The sequence below is a fragment of the Tupaia chinensis genome, unplaced genomic scaffold, assembly GCF_000334495.1.
Source record: "Tupaia chinensis unplaced genomic scaffold, TupChi_1.0 Scaffold000075_1, whole genome shotgun sequence".
Taxonomy (NCBI): domain Eukaryota; kingdom Metazoa; phylum Chordata; class Mammalia; order Scandentia; family Tupaiidae; genus Tupaia; species Tupaia belangeri.
The window spans coordinates 2792624-2818032 of NW_006159535.1; the positions used below are offsets into that span (position 1 = coordinate 2792624).

Genomic DNA, 25409 nt, shown 5'->3' on the forward strand with positions numbered 1-25409 from the left:
AAAGAGGATATAGTGCCATTTTCGAACTCATGCTCATTGCAAGGGTCATTTTTTCTATTCCCATTTCCTTTGTTTGCCACTATTTGTCAGCTAATATGTGGGGTATAGCCAGAATTAGATAAATTCACGTAACATCTGTAAAACACTTTTTATTTTGCATAGTACTTTCACAAATTTTATGCTGTTTGATTCTTGTGATATCTTTATGAGATGGGAAGAAGGGATATGGTGAGCACAAAATATTAAATATAATATTGTGTGCTGGAAACCACAAATGGATACAAAGATGAGTATGCATAGGTTCTGATTTCATAGTGTAAGCAATCTGGTGGAGATGGGGTGAGAAAACAGTCAATTAAAAGGTACGGTAAGTTGTGGAACCAGCAGTTGGCATAATGGCTATGTCGCTGGACTCTCATGTAGTCAACCATGGTTCGAGTCCTTGACCTGGTGGTTTAAACTCTTGCCGGGTGCATGTGTGTTTGTGCCCAAGATCCCAAGAGGAGAATGGAGGAGAAGGGATTGCAGTAGCATGGCCATCTTCCCCAGGGGGGTGATTTCTGTCTCTCTGTCTCTCTCTGTCTTTCTGGTGAGCACACGTTCCTTTATAGCAAAAACTCTCGCCCCCCCCGAAAAAAAAGTATGGTAAGTTGAAAAAGATTTAGAAATTCAAATCATGTCCCATAGGAATTCAGAGGTGTGACGGTATTATAAATGATGGAAATTTTGCTATTTTGCCTTCTGATTTCATACTAAGTGAAAAGATAATGACTATAAAATCATCTTGACTATAATAGATAATGGATACCATTTTCCTTCTTAATTTTTCAAAAATTTTTATTTCAGGTGATCCTGCAAAGCATATCTGAACAAATTTGTGAATTAAGCATGACAGAAGTCAGTTACTTGTTTTTAGTGATTTTTGTCATAGGCTGACAGGAGGAGGAAGAGAGAATGTAAATTGATTTTGTAATGTCAAAAATTGCTTATAAATTTAGGACAGATTTACCTAGGCTAATATGAATAAAAATTCAAATGGGCCTTACTTATTAATTTTTTTTAAGACAGGGTCTTGCTATGTCACAATCCTCCTGCCTCAGTCTCTCGAGTAGCTGGGACTGTAGGTGCATGCCACTACTGTAGCCTGGCTTTCTCTAAAGGCAAGCCAGGAATTAAACCTGGGCCTCCCATATGGCCTTAGACTGTTGAGCCAGGGCACTGACTAGTGCTCACTGCTGTGGCTAGGCTTAAATGGGCTCCATTAAATGTTAAGAAACTAGACAAAATTTATCATGGTAAAGTTGATTCCTACTGGTTTATGTTGATGATATAGATAACTTCAGGAAAGGAGGGAGACTGCCAGTAGCCAGTGTCTTTAACTTATTTTAAAAGTTTTTTGTTGTTGTTTTGCTATAGGGCTCATGTGCTCGCCAGAGAAAGATATATATATATAGAAAGAGAAAGTGAAAAATCACCCCTCAGAGGGAATGGCCATGCCACAGTCCCTTCTCCAGTCTATTCTCAGTATTTTGGGAATAGATGCACACACACCCAGTGTGATTTTTCAAACCTCCAGGCCCAGGACTTGAATTGTAGAGTCAACCCTGTGGGATCTAGCCCCTTAACCTTCACTGCACCTGCTGTGCAGTCACAGGTTGAGTATAGAAAGCATTTACTTACTAATGAATGTGAGTTTGACATTATTACAATGATTTAATTTTTGTTGAATAGTAGACAGACTCTTATTTTATTTATTTATTTTTTTAAAGAATTATTTATTTAATTTTATTTATTCATTCATTTATTTTAATGCAACCAGAGAGAGACACAGAGAGAGAGAAAGAGAGGGAAAGTGAGAAAGCAAGCAACCAAGTCTAGGACTCGAACCGTGGTCTGCCATGTGAGAGTGCCCAGCGCCTTAACCACCATGTCACCTGCTGGTCCCGACAGACTCTACTTTTAAAAATTTATTTCTAAAATTCATTTTAATGGGAACCAGCGGTTAACGTAATGGCTATGTCGCTGGACTCCCATGTAGTCGACCGAGGTTCGCGTCCCAGACCCGGTGGCTTAAAACTCACGCCGGGCGCGTGTGTGTGCATGCCCAAGATCCTGAGAGGAAAATGGAGGAAAAGGGATTGTGGCGTGACCATCCCCCCTGGGGGTGATTTCTCGCTTTCTGTCTCTATGTCTCTCTCTGTCTGTCTGGCGAGCACACGCGCCCTATAGTGAAAACCTCTCCAAAAAAAAAAAAAATTCATTTTAGTCTCTTTAGTTTTTGTTAACACGAAGTACTTTTTATATTTTGAGAGTTTTTTTTTGCTGTAGGGTGTGTATGCTCACTGGAAAAACAGAAAGACAAAAAGTGAGAAATCACCCCCCAGGGGACATGGCCACACCTTGGTCCCTTCTCCTCGATTCTCCATTTGGGATTTTGGACACGTATGCACAGGCACCTGGTGTGAGTTTTAAGCTGCCATGTCTGGGACTTGAACCGTGGTCGACTATGTGGGAGTCCAGTGATGTAACCATTATGCCATCACCATCTGCTGTTCCCAACACAAAGTACGTTTTTTTCACCAAAATTACCTCCCTTTTTTCTCTTTGCCAGTATAGAAGGAACACTATCTCTCTTGATATACTGGAGTCATTGGAATATTAAAAAAATTTTAACATTTATTTATTTATATTATTTTTATTGTAATTCTGAAGCTGGAGGAACTGGAACTCAAATTGCGGTCGATAATATGGGAATCCAGCATCTTAACCACCTTGCCACTTACAAGCCCATCATTGGAGTGTTAATAGTATAGGATGATGAGGAGTGGGAGGGATCAGTATGCTCTTTTCCTTTGAGGGCTACTTTTTTTCTCCTTAGGTTTTGTCTCTTAGTGTTGGTCCACAACTAGGAAACACTGAAGTTCCACTTTTTTGCTTTTAAAAATTTAAGCCAACAGCAGCATGCTCTATACTGTATTTAGGTTGACAAATTTCCAGTAGTAAAATTATTCACAGCAAGCAACCTCCTCTGGGTTGTGCCCACCCAGGGAATGTTCAGTTTAGCTCATAGTTCTTTTTTCCTAATAATGCCAGTAAAAGCGACTAAAACTACAGCTTGAAAATAAAACCTGCTATTTCTTTCTTTTTTGCAATTCATTATTTTAAAATCTGCTAAGAATTTTCTTTTTTCATTGGCTTTAGAATGTGTGCTCTCACTGGAGAGAGAGAGAGAGACAGAGACAGTGAGAGGGAAAGTGAGAAATCAACCCCCTCCAGCGGGGATGGCCACACCACAATCCCTTCTCCTCCATCCTCCTCTTGGGATCTGGGGTATCCATGCACATATGCATGGTGTGATTTTTAAGCTGCCGGGTCTGGGAATTGAACCATGGTCAGCCATGTGGGAGTATAGTGATGTAACCACTACACAATCTGCTGGCCCTGAAGTATTTTCTTTCTTTCTTTTTTTTAAATTAAAAAAAAAAAACAACTTTTTTTTTTAGAGATTTTTGCCTTAGGGTGTGTTTGCTTGGGTGGGGATGGGAGGGAGATAGACAGTGAGAGGGAAAGGGAGAAATTACTCCCCAAGGGGGATGGCCATGCCGCAATCCCTTCTCCTTCATTCTCCTGGGATCTTGAGCATGGATATACACACACCTAGCATAAGTTTTCAAGTCACCCAGTCCAGGACTTGAACACCATTTGACCATGTGGGAGTCAAGCCATATAACCACTATGCCATCTGCTGACAGAGTTTTTCTTCCTTTATACTTTCCTTTCCTTTACCTCTCATGGGGTGAACCCTAGATGCTTACTTTGTTTCTTTATGTTTCTCCTGTGACTTCTACTTGTTACTTTGCTTCACCTCCTTTAGTGTCTTAACTTTTGATTGACTTCTTGTTTTTGCTTCACCTCCTTTAGTATCTTAACTTTTGATTCATCTATAGTGGGTCTTGTAATACTGAACCTGAATTCCAGTGCCACTGATGCAAAAAGCGTTTTCTCTTAAATAATTATCTCCATACTTTCAATTTGAGCACATGTGAAGTCATATGCTAGCTACGTTCCTGATTACGTATCCCCAGATACATTTCGTTTTTTCGGAGAAATCTTTCAGTTTTTATCTTTTCTAAAATTTTTCTTTATTCTGGCTTTTCATTATTGTTGTTTATTGGATACTATTTGCACTGTAGTGATGTTTGCTTATTTTACTTACACAGTTAAACTTTTTTTCTGCCATATATTATGCAATTATATGCTTTTAGTTTCTTGTAAATTTTCTTTGTCTTCATATAAATCCTCTTTTACTGTTGTATACATTATCTATATTCAGTTTTTTTTTTTTAGAATTTCAGCGTTCAGTGTTATCACAGTTAATTTTGCTCATAGTCCCCCTTCCTGTCAAAATGAACTAATAGAGATTGTTACTCTTCTGCCTTAAACAAAGGACTAGACAAAATTATGAAACAAAAATTCTCAAGACATTTGCTGTCAATAAGCAAAAGACGCTGATCCCTGAGAGACAGGAAACGAATTAGGTGAGCCTTGCCTGGAGGGTTTTCAGGCATGAGCGAGGAGGCTGTAGAAGGTAGAAGTCTTAGAGATCCTGAGGGACTGAGATGGAACTGGGAGACTGGAGTTCACAGGACAGAGTACCAGTGAGGAAAGAGTTTCAAGAGACCAAAAAGAACTTAGTAGATCTAAATAGCTTGCTTTCAAGAATTCATGTAAGTGCTGCTTAGTACAGGCCTGGGAGGAAACTACTTGAGGCTGGGGTCTGCTGGGGAGCAGAGGGGAGAATCACCCAAAAGAACTGAGAGAACAGTACAATACTCAGAACTCATACAGCCAGGAATAGATCCTGAATCCTCTAATAGAGTAGAAAACTTCATAATTCACCAATTGTTTGTAGAATCTCTAACATTCCAGTTTTTATTTTTAGTTGTTGAGTCTTTAATTAAGGTATTTAATATATATATTGGCTTCTGGAATACATATAATAACTTTTAATGTCTTAGCCTTATTTTATAAGCTTTGTCATTTTTTTGATTGTTTTAATAGATATTTCTCTTCATTATAGCTCTAGTTTCTTTTAAAATTTTTAAAACCAATTTGGTAATCAAATGGTATTTACCAGGAATGTAAAAGAAGACATTATGAATTTTACCTTGTTGGGTGCTGAATATTTTTGTATTCCTATAAATATTCTTGAAATATTTTTCTGGGATATACTTAAGTTATTTAGAAAGTTTTGATTTTTTTTTTCTCTCTTTTTATTTCAGGTATTGCTTGTAATCCAAAACCCTTCTGAATACTTTACGTGATTTCCCATGAGTTATGAGATTTTCCATTCTGGCTGGTGGTTGCAAGTGTTTAGTTGAAGATTTTATTTTTCCTTTAAGGTTGTTATTAAGCTCCATTGGAATTATTATAGGGTAGTCCTTATTCTAGCACTAATTTAGCCCTTCTGAGGTCCCTAGTTACTGCATAGAGTGTAGATGAAGTCTCTACGGTGGCTGGTGGTCCTCAAATGCCTTCTAGATCAGTGTCAACTCCGAGTTGTTCAACTTCTGCCAGTTTTGTTTTGTTTGTTTGTTTTCCCCTCTGATGTCATGGAATTTCATCCTAAGTGTGTGTAGATTAGTATTAAGTTGAAGATGCAAGTAGGCCTCATATAGATGTCTGTGGCTTTTTTCTGTTTAACTTCCTCCTTTCTGGCACACGATTCCAGTAATTCTTTCTACTTCCATTGTTTTGAGCCCTGATCTTTGTCTCTTTAAGACTGCTGTGTTCTGCTTTGAGTCTCCCTGCCTATGGTGGTGTCTAAAATTTTTCCTGGAAAAAAAGCCAAGCGTATCTAGTTTGCTGTTTTGTTTTGCTTTGTTTTATTTTGTTTTTCCAGAGAAACACAGATCTACACTAATTGTTCAGTATCTGAAAACTGTTATGGCATATATGTTTTCTAGTTTTGTAGTTGTTTACCATCTGAGGGTAGATTTGATATCAGTTATTCCATAATGGCTGGAGGAATAATTTCCATAGTAATGGATTATTGTGGGGGATGGGCAAAGACTTATGGGTGAAATTACAGGAGAAAAAATCATGAACCTTGGCTGATTTCAGACTTAATGGCATGACTGTGAGTCTTGTGAATAGTGGACTTCATAATGGTTTGTCTTCTTTCAGTGAATCTGTCAGGTGAGATAATGTAATACAAAAGCACTATACAAATATGTTTATTGTTTGGGGTTTAGAGTAATTTATTGAATGGGCTTATAGACTGTTCTGCCTCAAAGCAGATTTTTGACTCTTTGGATTTAAATTGAAAATAATTGGATTACCTTCGTGGTAGAGGAATTTAAATTGTCGATGGTGCATCTATATGAGGTGGGTTTACATGATTTTGGACATGTGGAATTAAAGTACAAGTTTATTTTGGCATAATTTATTTTAAATCTGTACATAGTTTTTTCATAACATGAATTTTCTATGTACTTTTTTGAAGCCCCTGAGTATTAGTTCTAATTGCCTAAAATTGGTTTAAGCACAACAGTAAAAGTAACTGTCAGAAAGATAAACTGAGTTGTAGAAGTCATGATGTATTTTTTTAAATGTAAAAATGCATTATAATTTTTTTTGACAACCCACTATTTCCTTAGGATATATTTTGCCTTTATATTATTTTTGAATTTTTGTACTGACTTTTATAGTACTTACTCTATATTTGTTGTGTGAATTTTTTAAAGTACCATTTCACTTGCTGTTTAATCATCTTACTTACTGTGTGCAAACATGGTAGTTCATAGAGAGGTGGCAACAAAACAAGTAGATTATAGGGTCCCTAATCAGAATACTACATGAAATAGAAATAGAGATAGAGATAGATGAAGGCAAAGAAATAGCCTAGCTATTAAGGGAATATAGAATCAGTTCTCAGACAGGGAGATATGGAGGGACTGGGTTTTGAGAAAGTTGATGAGTGTGTTGATTGACAAAGAGATAGAAACAGTCTCTGTTTTAAAAAGGAGGAATGGTGTATTACAGAGTGAGAGCTAAGAATAAAAACATTATTCTATGGAAAACAAACAAATTATATTAACTGGAGTGGAAGCTTGTGTAGATGATAGTAAGAAACTAGGTTGTAGAGCCAATCAGAGTGTGAGGTATGTAGAAGATTTTGAACCTTAGTTTAAAAAGAAAGACTTTTGGGACCAGCAGATGGCATAATGGTTATGTTGCTAGACACCTACATAGTCGATTTTGTTTCAAATCCCAGACCTGGAGGCTTGAAACTCACTCCTGGAATGTGTGTGTGTGTGTGTGTGTGTGTGTGTGTGTGTGTGTATGTGTGCACGCGCCCATGATCCCGAGAGGAGAATGGAGGAGAAGGGATGACCATCCCCACTGGGGGCTGATTTCACACTTTCTGTCTCTCTCTCTCCCTCTCACTGGCAAGTGCACATGCCCTATAGGAAGAAATTTCTCTTAAAAAATAAAAAAGAAGACTTTTCTAGTTGCTCTCTATATTAAAAGATAGACAAAAATTAATGTTCACAAAGCAGAGTTTATGGGTGCTGACTTATTTGGTGATGAACTATGAAGCTAATTAAAACACTGAATGTTACAGACTTTGGGTATAAATTTGCAAAGTAAAACCCTTGTTGGCATTTGAAAAGCACTGCTTTCCGAATAAGTAAATGTATAAAAATAAGTGAATTTACATGTGATGACTGACTACATTGGGAAAATAGAAGGAATTTTAAAAAATGATAATAATTATAACTTAAATTTGAGTGGGGATGAATTTGATATATTTTTTGTTTATCTTAGGTTGCTGCTTTTGCCAACGGGGCATATCCATGACCCTGATAGTGTTTTCATTCAAGATAAAGTGGATTATTGACTTCACTGATAAACTGAACAGATTCAGGTTAGTACCTTTTTTGGACAACACTTTTCTTTTCATGTTATATGTTAATATTTTGAGAAATGGGTAATTCTGTGGTTAAAGCTGCATATGTACATACCAGTGAGTATTGGGTTATTGGGAAGGTCATGACTCACTTTGGCATAGAAAAACAGAAAAATACGTCATGACTTTCTCTATGACCTAATAGAAAGGCCAAGTTTTAACTCTGTTGAATAGTGTATTAGTTAAGAAATATTTTTAAGTTACCTACCATGTGTAATCTGTACTACATAAAATAAAAAATATTTTCCTTACCTTTTAAATAATTTTGTAATTAAAAGTATGGGGCTGGCTAAAGCCAGGTGTGATTGAATGCTGCACATTGAATTTTTTGGCATTGTGTAGCATATTTGGTGATGGAAAGAAATACTCATCTCCAAAATTTCTGACGGTTTTAATAGCTGAACTTTAAAGGTTTATTCTTGTCCTGACTTCAGTCATGTATTAAGATTTTTATTTGTGTGTTCAGTTTTGATAAATGTGTATTCATCACTAATTAGAATTAAAACAGTTTTGTAATTTTCCAAATTCATTCGTGTTGCCCCTTGTAGTTAATTTGTTTCTTCATCCCAATCTCTAGCAAACATTGATCTGTTTTCTGCTGGATAGTTTCTTTTCCAAAATATCACTTAAATGAAATCATCTAGTATGTAGCTTTTAATTTATTTATTACTAGGTTTTTGCCATAGGGTGCGTGTGCTTGCCAGAAACAGACAGAGAGAGGGAAAGTGAGAAATCACTCCCCAGGGCTGATGGCCATGCCATAATCCCTTCTTCTCCATTCTCCTTCCCAGATTTTGGGCATGCACTCACATGTGCCCCATGGGATTTTCAAACTGCCAGGGATCCAAACCGTGATCAGCCATGTGGGAGTCCAGTGCCTTAACCATCACTTCACTGGCTGGCCCCTAGTATGTAGCATTATAAGTATGGCTTCTTTCACTTAGTATAATGGGTCTCGGCTCATCCATGTGACTGTGTGCATCAGTAATCATGTATATTTTTTATTACTGAGTAGTGTTCCACTGTATGGACATATCATAGTTCATTCATCACCACATGATGAACATTTGGACTTTTTCTAGTTTTTTTGTGATTATAAAACTGCTTCAATTATTCATTTAAAAAATGAAAATGTGGGGGCCAGCAGGTGGTGTGGTGGTTGAGGCACTAGACTCCCACATGGCCAACCATGGTTCAAGTCCTGGACCTAGTAGCTTGCTTTCTCACTGTCCCTTTCTCCCTTTCTCTCTCTTTGTCTCTCTCTGGTAAGTACACATGCTTTATGGCAAATTAAAAAAAAAAATAGATAAAATAAATAGTACTTTTAAAAAAGAAATTAAAATGTATATCCTTTATATAATCTTCATATACTCTTTAAGTTACTTTTTATTATTGTAGTTAAAGAGACTACAATGACTTAATTGTTGTCATTTCTTTTTTTTTTTTTGGACTGGGGTTGCATTTCTCTTTTATAATGTCATTAAAAATGATTAGAAAGGGACCAGCAGATAGTACAATGGTTACGTTGTTGGACTCCCATGTAGTCGACCACGGTTCAAGTCCTGGATCTGGTGACTTAAAACTCATGCCAGGTGCATGTGTATGCATGCTGAAAATCCTGAGAGGAGAATGGAGGAGAAGGGTTTGAAGCATGACCATCCCCCTTAGAGAGTGATTTCTCACTTTCTCTTTGCTGTCTTTGTGTCTCTGGTGAGTGCACGTGCCCTATAGTGCAAAATCTTGCTCTCAAAAAAAAAAAAAAAGAAAAAAATTTTGTTGTTGCTAGGGGAGGAGAGCTGCAATTTATGGTTACCCTAGGTATAGAAAGAAAGGCGGAACCAGCAGATGGTGTCATGGTTACATCGCTGAACTCCCATGTAGTAGACCTTGGTTTGAATCCCAGACCTGGCAGTTTAAAACTCATGCATGCCCAAAATCCCGAGAGGAGAATGAAGGAGAAAGGATCGCAACATGGTTATCCACTATGGGGGTGATTTTTTGCTTTCTGTCTCTTAATCTCTGATGGCGAGTATACACACCCTATAGCAAAAATTTCTAAAAATCAAAAGAAAAAAAGAAAGAAAGGTAATGCAAAATTATTAGAAAAAGGGCATATTGGAACTTCTTATATTTCCTGATTTTGGAAAAATCAATTGACTTTCTCAAATATAGTAGTATATCAGAAATTTAAAAAGAGATTTATATGATAAAATCTCATGCAGGTAGCTCTAGAAGTCACCTGTATAGAAAAGTCAAGTAAATTATAGCAATCTCCTATCTTAAAATTTTACATAACTGTAAAGAGGCCAAAGATTGGGCATGATAAAGCCAACTTAAACTTTCTGGGAATGAAAATGATAATATTCTTCTGCCTCAGGGAAATTAGTTATCTCAAAAGAAAGTAGCTTTATTTGGTTATTTTTAAGGAATATTTAGTTCATTATTGGCTACAGAAACAAAAAAGTCTTGAAAAAATACTACACTCTGACTCAGAGAATGTTGATTAGCTTAGATTCCCTCTCTGAAGCTTGCACATTAAAAGAATCACTGCAACTTGCAACTGTTCTTTTGTTTCTGAATATTTTTAGATGATTCATATAACTTTCATGGAATTTCTGTATAAAAATGATTTGCTGTATTATGTTCTCAGAGAACATTTTTTTTTTATCTTTTATACATTCAATCACTATATATCACTTTGTTTGTCAGTTGAATTTACCCAATGTGAATATGCTTCACACCAATCCAGTTGAGGATACAAAACATATTAACAGATAGTAACCCATTTCTGTGTCCCATAAATGTCTTGCCTCTATTGCAGATCTATTTGTAGATCTTTGGGAAACCTCCATATTGTTCTTCACAGTGGCTGGACAAATTTGAGTTCCCATTATCACTTTGTTTGTCAGTTGAATTTACCCAATGTGAATATGCTTCACACCAATCCAGTTGAGGATACAAAACATATTAACAGATAGTAACCCATTTCTGTGTCCCATAAATGTCTTGCCTCTATTGCAGATCTATTTGTAGATCTTTGGGAAACCTCCATATTGTTCTTCACAGTGGCTGGACCAATTTGAGTTCCCACCAGCAGTATACGAGGGTTCCCTTTTTACCACATCCCCACCAGGATTTATCATTTATTGTTTTTTTAATCTTTGCCATTCTGACTGGGGTCAGGTGGTATCTCATTGTGGTTTTGATCTGCATATCCCTTATGATGAGGGATGTTGAATATTTTTTTCATATGCTTTTTGGCTGTTCGTATGTCTTTCAGCTCCTTTTTCTGTCTTTTAATTGGGTTCATCTTTTTTTTTTTTAATTTTTCATAAGCCACTTGAGTTCCCTGTGTATTCTGGTTATCAGTCCCTTATTTGAGGTATAGTTTACAAAAATCCTCTCCCATTCTGAGGGATGTCAATTCACACTAATTACTGTATCTTTTGCCATGCAGTAACTTCTTAATCTGATGTAATCTGATGTAATCCCACTTGTATATTTTTGAGATTATTGCCTGTGCTTTGGTGGTTTTAAGAAGTCTTTGCCTACCTCATTGTCTCCCAGAGTTTCTCCAGTGTTTTCCACCAGTAGTTTTATAGGTCTTAGGCTTAGATCTTTGATCCACTTTGAGTTGATTTTTGTTAATAGTGAGAGAGAGAGTGGTTCAGATTAATTTTTCTACAGGTGAATAACCAGTTTTTCCATCACCATTTGCTAAAGAGGTTTTCTTTTTCCCACTGGATTGACTGTTATTAACTACCCTTTGTGAAACATGAGTTGGCTGTATGTTTTGGGGTTTATTTATAGGGTCTCTATCTGTTCCATTGGTCCACATAGCTGTTTCTGTGCCAATACTAAGCTGTTTTGATTAGCACAGTTTTCTAATATATTTTGGGGACAGGGAGTAAGATACTGCCACTCAATCAAGGACTCCATGCACTCAATCCTTTTGTGTGAGCTCCCCACACCATGAATGGTCTTGTGCTGGAATGCCAGAGCTACCCAGCAAGTCTGTCTCTTCCTCCCTACATGTGTCTTCCTAGCGTGTGCACTATTCAGCTCTTTATAAGAATTATTTATTTAATTTTATTTATTATTATTATTTTAATTTGCTATAGGGCATGCCACCAGACAGAGACAGAGAGGATCCTCCAATGGATTCTTTCTACTATGTTGCCTCGGGTGCTGGTCAGATTTTGTACTGAATGAGAACCTTCTTCCTTGTATCCCACACTTGTACAATATCTGCCTAGTACTGGGTTATCAGAAAAGTCATGATGCATTTTTTGCATAGAAAAACATAGAAAAATAGTCATGACTTTTCTGATTACCCAATATGATCCCAGGTGTTCAGCCAGGTATAAAATATCTCTCGAGAGTGGGCCATATATCTCATCTGGGTGGGCTTCCTGGATGAATAAACCTGATTCAGGAGTCCTGACCAGCGACATTCCTACAGAGAAGTTCTGCTCAGAAGTTGTCTCCTTATCTGTTTTATACCAGCAACCTCCTAGTACCCTTGCTTGTTGAGAAACCTTCTTTGATTGTAGGCTGGACTGCCTTGATTCATTTACAGTGTGGCCACAGTATAGAGTTCTCCAGCATCATCTGTTGATCTCTTTTTCTCTCTCTCTCTCGCGGTTTTTTTTTTTTTGGAAAGGTTTTTGCTACAGGGTGCATGTGCTTGCCAGAAAGACAGAGAGAGAGAAAGCAAGAAATCACCCCCCGGGGGGATGACCATGCCACAATCCCTTCTCCATTCTCTGGGGATCTTGGGCATGCACATACATGTGCCCGGTGTGAGTTTAAGCCATTCGGTCCGGGACTAAAACTGTTGTCACCTACATAAGAATCCAGTGACATAGCCATTACGCCAGCTGCTGTTCCTGTATATCCTGGTCTCTTGAATAAGAATAATGGGGCCAGCAGGTGACTTGGTGGTTGAGGTGCTAGATTTCTACATGGCTGAGTACAGTTTGAGTCCTAGACCTAGTGGCTTGCTTTCTCACTTTCCCTCTCTTTGTCTCTGTCTGGTGGCATGCCGTATAGCAAATTAAATAATAACAAATAAAATTAAATCAATAATTCCTATAAATAATAATAATAATACATTTCCCCTTCATTTATTCCTTCTTTGTGTTCTTCCTTTCATTATATAATCCAAGTTTCTGACTTACATCATTTTTCTTCTCATGGAAGAATTCCTTTTAACATTTCTTTTAAGGCAAATCGGCTACATGGGAGTTCAGTGACATAGCCATTACACTAACTGCTGGTCCCTGAAGAAAAACTTTGTTGTAATTCTTATTTCTTGTTCATTGGTAGGTAAATGTTGCCTTGTTTTGTGTTTCTCTTGTTTCTTTCAAGATATTCTCTGATTTTTTTGTAGGTTTAATAGCATATGTGCATACTGTGCATAAGTATTTTGGTATTTACCCTGTTTGGTATTCTCTGAGGTTTCTGGTTTGGTGTCTATTGCTAAGACTTTTTTCCTGCTATAGTTGATTTAGTATCATATATAGTTGATATAGTATCATCTCCTTTTGATTGTTTTTAGAATTCCTATCTCTCTGCTTATGTTACCCATTTGTTTTTGTATGCTCTTCATTTTTTCCATAAGAATCTTTAAAATATGTATTATAATTTTTTGTTTGTTTTAGTCCCAGTGATAATTCTAAAACATCCATTGTATCTGAGTCTGGTTTTAAGATTTGCTTTGTTTCTTCTGCTTGTGAATTCTCTGATGGAATTAATAAGACCTGATCGAAAGTTGTTTTTTTTAAAAGTTTATTACCTTTTTCCATGAGAAAGAGAGAGAGAGAGAGAGACCGACAGACAAGAGAACAAGAGAGAACAGGAGTCCCCAGTCGGGTCCTCACACCATGATTTACCCCCAGTCTCAGCCGGTGTAGAGCATGGGCACATGTGCAAGCATCTCGCATGCTCAAGTAGGACTGAGGGTATAAACCTAGGACGTTTCTCATGTGGATTCAGTTGCATTACAGCTGTGTAACCACCTAGCTCTATTTTTGAGAGTTTTATAATAAGACTTGGTATGATATACTCTGTCTAATTTTGCAATATTTTTCTTCAGTAAATTTTATTTTCTTCTGACACCAGATTTGCACATTTTGGGCTAATGTATTCCATTTTGCAAGAAAGGTGAAAAAACTTCATAGCCTTTTCAGGGTGTAGGGTCTTAATAATTTCACTAGTTATACTTCTGGTAGCCATCTTGATAATACTGAGATTGTTATTAAAACCTTGTGATGATACTTTGAACTTATGAAAAACCGGTTAATTGGATGGCTCATTTACATTGGGCATCTTAATTTAATAAGTAAATTGCCCACTAATTATTTTTATGAGAAGAGAATAGGGTAATGTTAAGTCTTACATTTTCTGTAGTGTGATAAAAACTTAATTCACATAAATTTAGTGCTCAAACATCTTGGTAGAAATTGAAATAGAAAAAATGTTGGTGTAAATTATATGTAAAATATAGTTTTCTTTATTTCCTTTTGAAAAACCCTCACATTACAAATCACTGTATTACTGATAATATAGAATTTTTATTAAAATAATAATCTTAATCTTACAAACTTAACACAATGTGGTTACCATGTTGGCATATGTACTTTCCAGTTCTTTCTCATATATAGGTTTTTTTAAGCCAACTTGTGATCATAATTTATTTTCACATTTGTGCCTTTCATTTGTTAGTTAATGGTGTGTTTTTCCAATTCCCTGCACCGTGTGTTTAACATTTTATATTGAGTGAGGTACTGTTAGATTGGTGAGCCTGACCATTTACTGTGCTATTGCTGTGATGAATATCGATGTGTATTTAGCTTTTCCATGTTTGTACCTTTGACCTTGGCTGGATTTTCAGATGTCTCAGTCTTCTTGTTTCTCTTTTGTCTATCTTATCTATTTATCTTCCTTTTCTTCTCCTTTTCATTTAATGAACATTTTATGTTCTCTTCCACAGGGCTAACTTAATTTTATTAGATTTTGAAAAATGAGATTTGATAACAATTTTTGCTTATTTGATTAGAACACAGTTTTATGACTACCACAGGGATTCACATAGCTGTCTTTCAAAAAATGGAATTTTGATAGATATATCAAACTTGGTATTCTAGACTCTCACATTTAGATTGTAAATTGACTTTCAAATGGCTTAATGTTTCATGTTTAATATTTATCATTTTTACTCATAAATGGAAAATTTTCCTATCGATTTAATGTTTGTGATTTTTAGCTCAGTGTCTACAGATTTTTGTGCGTTCTTTTGACTTGTCTTCTGCCCTGTCACTAGTGTTTAGAGCTGTTTTGGGTCTTGACATTTGAGTGGTAAGTCAATACTAGAGACTTCTAGAAACTTCTGGTATTACTGAGATGCTGACTTTGATGATTTTTGACTCTCCTTCCTCACTTATAAAGCTATCAGAAGATTAAGACTTTGTAATCACCTTCTTGCTTTCTAAGTTAGAGATTTTATTAATGTATTATAGCTTTTTTACTCTTGTCATCTTCAAGATATTTTGCCAAGATTAAAAACAAAACACATTTTTCTACTAGAACGTTGGTGAGCCTGAGAGAAGGAAACAGTTAATAGAATTACTAGGTACATTTCATTATAAAAGTAGTACAATTCCTCAACTGATAATTTATTCTTGTTCTTTGTGTATTTATTCATGGAAGAGAAAAATTTTAAAAAAGTATCACTTAGGAACATTTGATGGTGCAAGATCTAAAGTACACAGAGGTGCCCACATACTTCTTACTATCATCCTTCCCACTCCCCATCTCCACCTCTGCCCCCCATTTCTCCAACACATTTAATAAGCAACTACTATGGGTTTGGAATACAAAAGGATTAAAATTATTTTTTTAAGAAAACTGGTACTTTACGGGACCAGCAGTTAGTGTATTGGCTATGTCACTGGACTCTCATGTGGTCAACTGCGGTTCTAGTCCCGGACCCGGTGGCTTAAACTCACGCCGGGTGTGTGTGCGTGTGTGCCCAAGATCCCGAGAGGAGAATGGAAGAGAAGGGATTGCGGCATGACCATCCCCCCGGGGGGTGATTTCTCGCTTTCTATCTTTCTGTCTCTGTATGTCTGGCGAGTGCACGCGCCCTATAGCAAAATCCTCTCAAAAAACAAACAAACAAACAAAAAAACTGGTACTTGAGTAGGTGACCCAGAAATGTTAAGTTAATAATTATAGTATAGGAAGTTCTCTAATCTCCTATGTAAATTTCTCAAAATGTATCTGAAAGTAAAAAATCTACATGTCAAAGGGGTAGGAGGTGTTGGATATTTGTAGCTTTTCTCTACTTAAATAAATGTTATTCTACAGAGTTAAAACGTGTTAATATAATGTATCCAATTCAAGTTCCTGAGCAAAGTGTCTTCCTTGGTTCAATCCTAGCTGATGTATCACATTTAAAGTGTGTGAATGGGATTGTTAAATCACCCTTGGGGCTAAAAAAAATGGATCCTGGGTTTGGCTGCCTTGTTTGTTTTGGGAGTTTAGTGAGAGAGAGACAGCCTCTGGTATTTGAGCCTTTGTTACTTAGATGATAGGTTGCGATGAGTAATTTTGGGTGGCAACTTGACTGAATTAAGGAATACTAGAAATTTAGTAAACTAGTATTCAGGCTGTGTATGGGAAGATGATTCCCGAGGAGATTAGTGTGTGAGACTGAGTGAACCAAGTGGACTGAGTGCGGAACATCTGCCCAGTGGGGGCAGGCTCTGTCCCAATAGATGGGGAGCCTGAGAAAATGAATACAGAGGCTCTCTTTTGGAGAGTGGAATAGGCTTCTGCTGCCTTGGGCTTCAGAATTTAAGAGTTGTTTGTCTTTGGACTCCAGGACTTACTCCTTTGGGTTCTCAGGCATTCAGCTTGGGACTGAGAGTTACATAATTGACTTCCCTGCCTCTAAGGCCTTCAGTCTTGGACTGAGCCCTGCTATTGTCATCTCGGGATCTCCAGCTAACAGATGGCCTGTGTGGGGCTTCTCAGCAGCTAAAATCACATGAGGCAAATCTAAATCTCCTTTTCTAATACTATGCATGTATCCTATTATTTCTGTCTTTAAAGAACCCTGACTAATATGTAGGTATAGGAAGTTGAGGGGGTAAAAGGTCTTTTCACCCTGTGTGACAGTGTCAGGAAGATGTTTAGTGGGTAACTCTTACTCATATGTTTGATCACCCAGGATGCCTACTTAGAACCCAGCAATACCTGTAGCTCTTCACTATCCCAAGAGAGAAATCAAGGATTGTTGGGGATAGGTCAGGATGAGGTGTTAGGATAGAAAAGAGGAAACCTGGCACTGGAGGATATTAGCACTACTGCTTTAGTCACTTTTCTACACCCTCTTCTACTAGCTTCTAAGGATGGGCATGAGACAAAGGCTTTTGTCCAGAGCAAGACTGGAGGATAGGGTAGGGCGAGTTACTTCCATTTTTCATCGTAGGTCAGAATAGTTCCAAGTGAGCCCTAAACTTCAGAGAGGAATAAATAGCTTCAAACCTTTCCCCCAACCCTTTAGTGTTGCGAGATGACATCGCTTCATGTAGTAACTCAAAATCATCATTAATACAGTGATGTCAAGGACTAGCCTAGTGGGTAAGGGTGCTAGATCCTACATGGCTGACCACTGTTCAAATCCTGGCCTAGAGGACTTGAAAAATACACCCAGCACATGTGTGTGCCCAAAATCTTTACAGGATGGAGAAACGGAGAAGGATTGCAGTATGGCCATTCTCCATTAGGAAGTGCTTTCATCCTGTCCTCTCTCTCTGGGGAAATGAATTGTGCCTAGAGGCTCACAAAAGGGCTTTATAAAGCTGAAGATACTTGAATTCTTTGGTAAACTGGTAAATTTTTAAAAGTAGATCCATTTTTGCCTGGTAATACAGAGTTCTTAAAACCTTACTCAAATCACAAAAGGGCTCTGGTCTGAATGCATTATTTGGGACTAAGCTCCCTAAATATCTTTATGCTTAATTTTTATAAATGAAAAATTTTGCCAGAGGGTGCATGCACTTGCCAGCGAGAAAAAGAGGGAGAGGGAGAAAGCATCCCCCAATGGGCATGGTCATTCTATAATTCCTTCTTCATTTTTCCATTTTGTCAGGAATTTGGGGCATGTATGCTCATGTGCCTGGTGTGTTTTCAAACCACCAGGGCTAGGATTGGTACTCACGTTGACCATGTGGAATCACTCCCCCAAGCACTAGGCCACAGGACTGGCCTTATGTCTTAATTCTTTCTGCACAAACTTCACCACCCTTTAAACTGCCATTAGTAAATTTTCTCTTCAAATTACATACTCAATGATTATATTTTATTATTAGAATTATACCAAGTAAAAGTCAACTGACATATAAAGCTTTTTTTTTTTTTTTTACTTAAATATATATATTTTTCAATACTCCTGAATATTGAGTATTTCTCTGGGCATTCAGATCAATCAGCTTGTTCGTATGAGTTCTAGAATTGCTCTAGATAGCATAAGCTATTAAGTAAAGACAAATGTGGTTTGACTCCTGATTCGCAACCTTGGATACTTAACGTAGATACTAAGTTTCCACATTCATAAAATAAATGCTAAGATTTTAGCATAGTGATTCACATGAAGTTCTGGCTTAATAAATGTTAAGTATTGTTAACTAAGCAGAAGTTTCTTAGGATCCTGGACTTCAGAATATGGACACTGGAAACTGTGAATGCTTAGGGAGTATTCCTTCCTCCACTCCAGGTAGTGTCTATTTTAAGATTTTTAGAAGAATTGTATTACTGCGCTTTAGGTTTTATGTTAATGGCCTGTAAAAATTTGATACATGCAATTACAAAATGGAAGGTAAATCTTACATTGAAAATATTTATTTCTTATTGTATTAGTCCACTATGGTATAACTAACAGAAATACCTGAGACTTGGTGACTTATTAAAAATAGTTTTAATAAAGTGCTACAAGTGCTTTAAAAACAACTTTGATTCTTTTATACAGCTATAACTTAGTTTGACTGACTGTAAAGTGGAGTTGAAAGAGTTTTTAAGTGATTTAATTCTAGATTCTAGAGAATGCTTTACAAAATACCCAACTAGTTAATAGTGTGGTAGTTTTCATATTTATTATCAAGTTAAAACCTGCATTTGTAGAGCAATAGCATAATTTAATGGCACTTCTCCAAGACTTCGTATTAATTGACAACCTTAGAGAAACTTTTCCTGACCACTTTGTCTAAAAAGTGATTTTTTAAAAATGGGTAGTAGAAGTGGGGAATTTTTTTTTTTTTCAGATTTTCTTTGCTATAGAATGCTTTCAGAGAGAGAGAGAGAGAGAGAGAGAGAGAGAGAGAGAGAGGGAAACTGAGCAGTCACCTCCTAGAGAGGATGGCTGTGCTGCAGTCCCTTCTCCTACATTCTCCTTTTGGGATTTTGGCATGGACACACATGTGCCCAGCATATTTTTCAGGCCTCTAGGTCTGACTGGGACTTGAACATGCAGAGCTGACCATGTAGAATCCAGCACCTTAGCCACCACGCCACCTGCTGGCCTGAGATAAGGTATTTTTGATAGGGCTTCCCCTTTGTGATCTGTTACCCTAGCCTACCACTTAGCTAGAATTACAGGCTGGGCTGTTTAGGTTAGTCTGATATCTGGACCTGCACCTCCCCATGTGGCCCCCAGTCTCTCTTAGTAGCCTACCGCTTTTGCCACAAAGGCTGGACCAGCATCTGGTTAGTGAGCGAGTGAGTTAGTTAATTACGATGCCAGAGGTGAAAGCAAGAGAGACCCTCCTAGTGGAGCCTCGCCATGCCCACAATTCCTTTCCTCCAATTCTCTGTCTTGTCAGAATTCTGGGCAGTTGTGTGAAGGCCAGTCAGCCACCTGAGATCTGACTTTCCCTGTGCAGTGTCTAACCTGCCGTGCTATGTGGCTATTCTTCTAGTTACTTTTGACATAATTTTATCTTAATTTCTATATAACTCTACTGTGCCCCCGTTTGTGTGTGTGTGTCTGTGTATACTCGTATATGCTCCTATTTACTGATTGGCTATTTTCTCCCTGGGATGAAAGTTCAAAGAAGATATGTGTTAAGCATCTGAAATAGTATCCGACATACAGTTATGTGGCCAATAAATGTTGGATTAGTGAAGGATTTACTGATTTAGTTTTGGAGGGAAGTATGTCAAGGTCCAGGTTTGAGTGAGATGTAAGTGCTTTGGGGCTCACAGCGGTGGTATGGCAGCCACGCAGGGCTATGTGATAGTGCACCCACATGGCCGGCCTCCCTATGCAGGCTACAAACACGGCACACCAGTGGTCCGGGCTTGTTGGGGCCAGGTCGCACTGTGGTGTGGGAACCCTGTTGGGGCTGCCTGTCTCCCTCTCTGTTTCATGAAAGACATAAAATAAAAAATAAACTTAAAAAAGATAAGCTTTAGGTAATTTATTTTCATAAAGATTGTGTCAGGAAAATATATTTCATAATGAAGGGATACATTTTTAACACTAGAAATTGAGAGCTCATTAGTTTTAAGGCTTGATAGTTCTCACCATTGTAATCTGTTAAAGGAAAATATAAATTGTGATAGTTAAATTGAAATTGAGAAATTTTGATTGGTAACATGATAATACATTTGTAATAAAAATAAAATTAAAATTTTAGAAAAAAATGGAATATTCTGAAAGCACAATAAAGTAAAAAGCAAAAGAAATCTCTGAAGCAAAACTTTATTCCAGAATCTTCAGGAGAACAGGAATATAAATTAGATCATTAGTAAGAGAGGTATTGACAGGGTGGACCAACAAGGGGCTAAATGCTGTCAGCCAGGATAAATGCTCTGAGCCACATGTTAGGTGAAGGAAACCAGAAGCAATACTTGGAGCTTACTGTTGGATTAGACTGTACTGTTTACACTGTAGATTCTCTGTAAAGAGCAGCAACCAAATCTGTTTTGTTCATTGTTATCCCCAGTGCCCAAGATTGTGTATCACACTTAGTATTTTCTCTAGAAAAACTGAGTCAATCAGTACGTAGTAAATTTTTGAGAGCTGACTTCAGAAATTTTTTTCATACGATAAATAATTTTTATTTCCAAATTTTTTTTTAGCCATAGTTGCTAAATAATTTTGTGGGTCTTTCTTAATCCTGTGGGGTGAGACATCAGCATTTATGCCTATGACCCTTGCTAATAATATACTTTTAATTATTATCTGCTGCTTCTTATCTACAACTGAACCCTTATTTTCATATAGGATAGAGGACAAGCCTCCCTAGTTTTCTGAATTCTAATTGCTGGAATTTTAGTCTGTGACTAATCTTAGGAGAGGAGATCTTATGTTTATTTTCTTAGTTAAGTTACCTTAAATAAAACTCCAAAGAGTTTAATTTTCCTGCTAAAGAAAACTGTATTTCTTAGTTACATAAAGTTATGATTGACTTGGATTAGGAATGAGTCATCAAAGCTTTTCTCTTTGCAGTAGTGATTTTCTTCTGTTGGTAGCAATGAAAAATTACTGAGTCATTGCTGGACATGAAGAAACTCATGAAATTGCCATTGCTGTAGTTCTGTGGGATAAAAGGAAAACATTACCCTCTTATCAATGTAAATAAGAAAGGTGGGGAGAATAGTGTGAAAAAAAAAGTTTATATTTTGTGGTATAGGTAAGAGGAGGGTCTTGGGGACATGGGAAAGCTACAGGACTGAGCAAATGTCCTTTCATCTTCGTGTTGGCAGGGAGATAGCGAGTTCTAACATCAGTACAGCTATCTGGAGAAAGAGGGTCTTGAAGGTCAGTCATGGAGTCAGCAGAAAGTAATCAGTAAGCAGGCTTCATCAGCTGTTCCTTCTTTGTCCTCCAGCCCGATTTTTAAATTTAGTACAGCACCCTCTTCTAGATAAACCCTGTATGTTCACAGTATTAATACACACAAAGAATTTTATCTAATTTTTCCTTAGCATTACCTCCTTGAAATAGAGCTGTTAGTTAACAGGATTTAATTATTTTGGGGATTTTTGATTCTTAGAACTAAATCCCCTTCCAGAAGGCTTGTATTAATTTAGACACTTGACCTTTCTCTTTCTCTTTCTTTTGCACTGGTGTCAAAACCCAGAGCTATAACAATTCAGTTTAAAGATCTTAATTGGGTTTATTTGAGATCCTAGAATCAGGCAACACTTCATCCCATAAAGTAGACTAAGAGTTTAAAGGAGTTGAACAGAAGAGGTTGGTTTTATAAACAGAAAAGGGATGGAGACAGCATAAACAAAGTATAAAAGGTGAATTGGTCACTTCAAAGTTACTCTCTATGGAAGGTGAGGACCAGGATATAGAAAAATAGAAAAATAACTTTAATATTTAACCTGCAGGGGTTTTGATTCCATGTTAAGAAGATGTGGACAGCTTATTGCCAGGCTGAGCCTACAAAGAAAGTTGCTTAGGGAGTGTGTTCTAAATAACTGAACAACATTCTATCAGAAGTCCCCACACCCACACATCCAAAACTTCTTCACCCCAACATCCTGCAGGAGAGCCTCCTTCTGCTTCAGTGTTACTTCAGAAAACTTTCTATGTATAGTATAATGTTACATATATGTTAACAATATATGTGATACATATTTATGTATATCACAATTTGTCTCTTCTCTTATTGGTAGACATTTTGTTTTTCCTAACTTACTGGCTATTACAGTAAAGCTGCTATAAACATTAATATATAATTTTTTGTATGGACATATGTTTTTATTTATCCTGAGTAAATACCTTGGCATGGAATGACTATATCATACAATAGGTATGTATGTAACTTTTTAGGAAATTGACAGTTTTCCAAAGTGGTTATGTCATTTTTCATTTTTGTCACAGCATCTGAGAATTTTTCCACATGATACCAATATTGGTATAGTTATTCTCTTTAATGTTTGCCATTCTAATAGATACATAGTGGTATCTCTTAGTGATTTTAATTTGCATTTTTCTAATGACTTAATGGTATTGAAAATAATTTCATATGTTTATTTACCACTTGTATAGTTTCTTTACTTTTTTTTTGAGAGGTTTTTTTTTTTTTTTTTGTGGGGTTTTTTTTTTTTTTTTTTTTTGCTATAGGGCACATGTGCTCGCTGGAAAGGCAGAGAGAGACAGAGAGACAGAAAGTAAGAAATCACCTGCCAGGGGGGATGGCTGTGTTACAATCCCTTCTCCATTCTCTCCTTGTGGTCTTGGGTACACACGCACATGCGCCTGGTGTGAGTTTAAGCCACCAGGTCTGGGACTTGAACTGTGGTTGACTACAGGGAGTCCAACGACATAACCATTATGCTAACTGCTGGTCCCCGCTTGTATATTTTCTTTGGTAAAATGTCTATTTAAATCTTTTACCCATTATTATTTTGATTGAGTTGTTTGTTTACTTATTGTAGAGTTTGAGAGTTATTTTATATCTTCTTGATAAGAGTCCTTTGCTTTGCAGAGATTTCCTTCTGTACTGTTGCTTGTCTTTTATTTTCTTAATAGTATCTTTTGAAGAGCACACATTTTAATTTTGATGAAGTCCAGGTTATCAGATTGTTCTTTTGTTTTTAAAAAAAGAATTATTTTATTATTAGTTTTTCAATTTTACTGTGGGGCACATATGCTCATCAGACAGAGAGAGAGAGAGAGAGAGAAAGAGAGAAAGAGAAAGCCGCTAGGTCCGGGACTCAAACTGCAGTATGTCAGGTGAGAAACAGCGTCTTAACCACCATGCCACTTGCTGGCCCCAGATTGTTCTTATATGGATCATGTTGTTGTATCTAAGGTATATTTGGCTAATGCAAGGGTCTGAAGGTTTTCTCTTGAAATTTACATTATTTTATGGTTTGGCCTCTGATACATTTTGAGTTAACATTTTTATATGGAACAAAAATTAGATAGACTTTTTTTCTTTTCTTTTCTCTCTTTCTCTCTTTTTTTTTTTTGCTTAGGGATATCTGATTACTTTAGCTTTATTTATTGAAGTGGCTATCCTTTGATTTTATTGAAAATCAGTTGAACATACGTATGTGGGTTTATTTCTGACTCCCTATTTTGCTCCATTGATCTCTATCTTGATGCTACTGCTATACTGATTACTATGGTTTTATAGGTCATGAAGCCAGGTCATGTTGATTTATTCTATTTGTTCTTCTTTTTCAAAGTTATTTTAGCTATTGTGCTGGTTATTGATTTATTGCCTCTCAGCCCAATTCAGCCTTTTTGCATGCTCTGTGAAAATGGAACAGACCCTTAAAATATTTTTCTTTTGTCAACTGGCATAATGTTAAGTTTTGCCAGTAGAGAACACCACATAGACAATGCAGAAGTTTTGCATCCTGAGTGGCACACTCACCTGCAGCAGCAACTGGCATGGCTTCCCTAGTGTACAGGCTCTGCAGAGTGCATGTCTTTACCAGCACCAGCCTCTGCAGTGCTCAGAGGGTGTCAGCACCCAGAAACCAGTGACTCCAACCTAGCAGCTTGTCCTTGTACTTTACCTCTAGGTGGGTTTGTAGCAGTGTTGTCTGTGTGGAATAGCTTTTATTAGCACCCAAAGAATGGATTTCTGGCAAGTTTAAGAGGGCTAGTTTTCAGCAAGTTCAGCTGTTACAGCTCTAGAGCAACTTTGTTGCCATTCAGTGAGTTAGGACTCCATTCTCTCCAGCAAAACCTGGACCTCAGCTCTGAAATAGATAGGGTTTGGAGGTTGGGAAGAAGCTTTGCTTGGGTGCAGAGCACCCTGGGAGATATTTGACTACTTCCATATTCTTTAGAGCTCTGTTTGTTTCTCATTAGTTAATGGTTGTTACTCCAAACCAATGTTGCAGTCTTTATACCAAACTTTCCCTTTTCTTATCAGAACATGACTTCTCTCTCCTGAGTGACTTTGAATTTTAGATTAGTTTGTAAATATCTATTGAAAATCATGCTGATACTTTGATTAGAATTCATAGACCATATAGATAGATTTAGGGAAAACTGACAGATCTTAACAATATTGAGTCTTCTGATTCATGAATAATGAATCTCCACAGACATTCAGTTTCTTTCAGCAGTGTTTTATGGTTTTCGGTGTACTGATTTTTCCCATATTCTGTCATATTTATCCCTAAGTAGTTTATGTTTTTGATGCTTTTATAAATGGCATTTAAAAACATCAACTTTTAAATTGCTATAAAAATACAGTTGATTTAAAAATATCACCATTGTATCCTACAGCCTTGCTAAACTCACTTTTTAATTCTAGTAGCTTTTTTGGTTTTGGATTTTATTGGATTTTCTACAGAGACACACACATCTTCTATAAATAAAAAGAACTTTACCTCTTTCATTCTGATCTGGATGGCTTCCCCCCCCCCCCCCCCCTCCCGCCAACGTCCAGGT

At 37.0% G+C, this 25409-nt stretch overlaps 1 protein-coding gene across 10 annotated transcripts in view; it reads left to right on the forward strand.

Annotated features, from left to right (window-relative positions):
- Positions 1-25409, forward strand: part of FUT8 (fucosyltransferase 8) — a 270265-nt gene that overhangs the window by 56883 nt on the left and 187973 nt on the right. For all 10 annotated transcript variants that reach the window (XM_006142414.3, XM_027768281.1, XM_006142415.3 and 7 more), the window contains exon 2: positions 7831-7930. The gene's annotated coding sequence lies outside the window, so the exon portion shown is untranslated. The remainder of the gene's footprint in view (positions 1-7830; positions 7931-25409) is intronic.